The sequence below is a fragment of the Hipposideros armiger genome, unplaced genomic scaffold, assembly GCF_001890085.2.
Source record: "Hipposideros armiger isolate ML-2016 unplaced genomic scaffold, ASM189008v1 scaffold_579, whole genome shotgun sequence".
Lineage (NCBI taxonomy): Eukaryota > Metazoa > Chordata > Mammalia > Chiroptera > Hipposideridae > Hipposideros > Hipposideros armiger.
The window spans coordinates 13,632-16,742 of NW_017731929.1; the positions used below are offsets into that span (position 1 = coordinate 13,632).

General features: G+C 36.0%; 1 pseudogene; it reads right to left on the reverse strand.

Annotated features, from left to right (window-relative positions):
* Positions 1-220: 220 nt before the first annotated feature.
* Positions 221-1,782, reverse strand: LOC109371538 (probable ATP-dependent RNA helicase DDX4; annotated as a pseudogene).
* Between the last annotated feature and the right edge of the window lie 1,329 nt (positions 1,783-3,111).

The following is a 3,111-nucleotide window of genomic DNA, read 5'->3' on the forward strand; positions in this document are numbered from 1 at the left end:
TTCCAGTTAACACAATTTGTATCAGTAACTAGAATACTAATTTTTAGTGTCTCACATAACTACTCAATAAGGACTTTTTTTTTTTAAGAGTAGGAATGGGAACTGGATGGCAGGAGACACAAAAACGTCAGGTTTCACACTTATGTTAAAAGCTCAAAAAACACAATTTTCTTCTCTGCAGCAAAACTGTACCACATATTTCAATGTTTTAGTTTTAATCCTATGATTCATCATTCATTGGATTGACAGTTTGTGAAAAGAAAACCCTGGCATGTTTGACGTGCTCCTGCTGCGGTAATTCTTTTGAGTATCAACGGGTGCAAACACATTTCCTCTTGTACTATCACTGAAGCCAGGAACACATGTGCTAGAGGCAATTTCTTCCAACCATGAAGAAACATCCTGTTTGAGCACCTACCTGACTGTAGTTTCACTAGAGGTTATCTGATTCAGCATCACAAAAGGAAATAGCTCTGCTAGTGTTCCCACACTCACTGGTACACTGAGTTCAACAAACACATTCATCAATAGTCGAAGGAATATCAAAACTGATAATATATTGAACATTTTCAATATCCAGCTGTCTAGCATCTAATGAAGTAGCTAGATGTCTGTCTGTGAAAATCTGTCTGCAGTGAAAATCCCCAAGAGATTTCTCTCTGTGTGTGTTCCAGATCACCATGAATACTTACTTGTATTTGCTATCTTTTCTAGACAAAAGTTGGAATAAAATCTGCTTTCGTCTTAGTTTCAACAAAGATTATAGTTATTTTATCACCTATGATTTGCAGAATTTCTACAAGTTCTTCTTTTTCTGAATACTAACCAACCTAATGGTCTTCTGAACATCTCTATGTATTCCACCCACTTGTCCAACAGCAATAAATAATTCAACTTTTAAAGTGCCCCAGTCAAGCTTGGAATTTCCCCTGGAAAAATTTCACTGAGCATAGTTGTTGGATGTTGTTCTTTTGATGGCATCCCTAGGCAGGATATTAGCTTCTTCATTTCTCCTCCAAAATCTATATCTAGCATGCAACCAGCTTCATCTATAATTAAATATTTGAGTTATCTGAGACCAATGTTTTTAATACTATAATGTCATTTTAATAAAGTTCAGAACCAACAAATGCAAAATAGCATGTCATTTGGAGACACATACATATGTGATGAAACCAATTTTTAAAATTAGTTTCAGGTTTACAAAATAACATAGTGATTGGACACATATACCTCACAGAATGATCACCCCAATAAATCTATTACCCATCTGACACCATACATAGTTATTACAATATTATTGACTATATTCCCTATGCTGTACTTTATATCCCCATGACTATTTTTTTATAGTTGAACTTCACTATTATTTTATATTAGTTTCAGGTGTACAGCTTATTGGTTAGACATTTACATAATTTATGAAGTGATCCCCCCTAAGTGTAGTTCCCATTTGACACTATACATAGCTTTTAAAATATTATTGGCTATATTCCCCATACTGTATTTTACATCTCCATGACTATTTTGTAACTACCAATTTGTACTTTTTAATCCCTTCACCTTTCTCACCCTGGCCCCAACACTCCTCACATCTAGTAACCATCAGCTTGATCTCCGTATTTATGAGTGTGTTTCTGTTTTGTTCATTTGTTTATTCTGTTCTTAGATTCCACATATAAGTGAGATCATTTTGTCTGTGATATCCAGGAGTCTCCCAGGAGTAGCATAGAATACATCATAGCCTTGTAATGACTGAATGAGAAAGGAAGGGAACAGCATTCTTGGTTCAGTCACTCTGTTAGGCAACTGACGTACTTCTTTGGTTTTATCCTTACACAGCCTTAGAGATAGGGATTATTGTTTTCACTTTTCATACAACAAAACAGAGACTCAGAAAGGTTAGAGATTTGTCTTATAAGTGACAAAGGCAGGAATTAAACTAGGCTCTGTCTGATTTCAAAGATCACATTCCTTCCATTACATGGATTCATCCCTTTATTCTCCAGCGTTGCCTGGCACTTCATTGGCTTGCCACAAATATTTGTTTAAATGGAAAGAGGAATGGATGGATGATTGAAAGAAATCACCTGAGGCTTTATGGACAAGGCTAACCTGAGAAATATAAATGCTAATATATTTATAATGTGTATAAAATTGGTCTGCATTTTTGAGCAGCCCTGTCTCTTCTGCCAAAGAAAAGCTGTTCCAACCTTCCTATGAGGTGACAAGAGAAACACTGTGCTTCATTATATCTACAATAAGGATGGACTTTGGCCAAAATCGAAAGGTAAGTGAAGTTGAGACTGAAGGTCTCTTCAGTCTCTGCTTGGTGGCTCCATGTAGTCACTCCCTGACCTCAGGCTGGGCCAACCTGCAGAATTAACTCCACTTCCGTTTGTTCTGCAGTCTTAGCTGGTGGTCATGGAAGAAAGGTAATCTCCGAAGAGAATTCTCATGAGGGATTTTAGCTTGTAGAATTTGGAACCAAATAGATTGGGTTAAAAAGAACAACAACAACTTATGTCCTCCACTTATTAGTTATATCACCTTGGGTAAATCACTTAGCCACTCACTCCAAAAATTTGGAATATGGAAGTTTTTTCACATGGTCTCTATGAGGATTAAAGATGATGTAGAAAAAGGATGAGGCTTACAGTAGATATCCATTAAGATATAGCTACTACCCACAGTTTTTAGCTGAATTTTTGGTATTTATGAGGTATATAAGTTTTCAACCAAAAATAAAGAAACTTTTTAGGGATTTGTGATTTTACTTACATCATAAACCTTACAAAAGTCTAAATATATATAGCTGAATAATTTATAATTACTTTTGTTTAAGAGAAAAAATATGTATATTTGGAACTATTCTAGAACTTGTGTTCACCTTGCCTTACTTTGAATTTTCACCTTAACTTACTCCTCTTCGGAGATTTTCTGTTCTGAAATAGATAGCCTATGTCTGTTTTGTAGACACTGCGGTCCTACTGGGAAGAGGACACAGTCCAATGTATACCTTCCCTCCAACCTCTTCCCCCAGTCGCCCCCCAAAAAACCCCAAAAACCAAAAAAAATTGGGTACAAAGAGGAAGCTCCCATGAAAGTTTG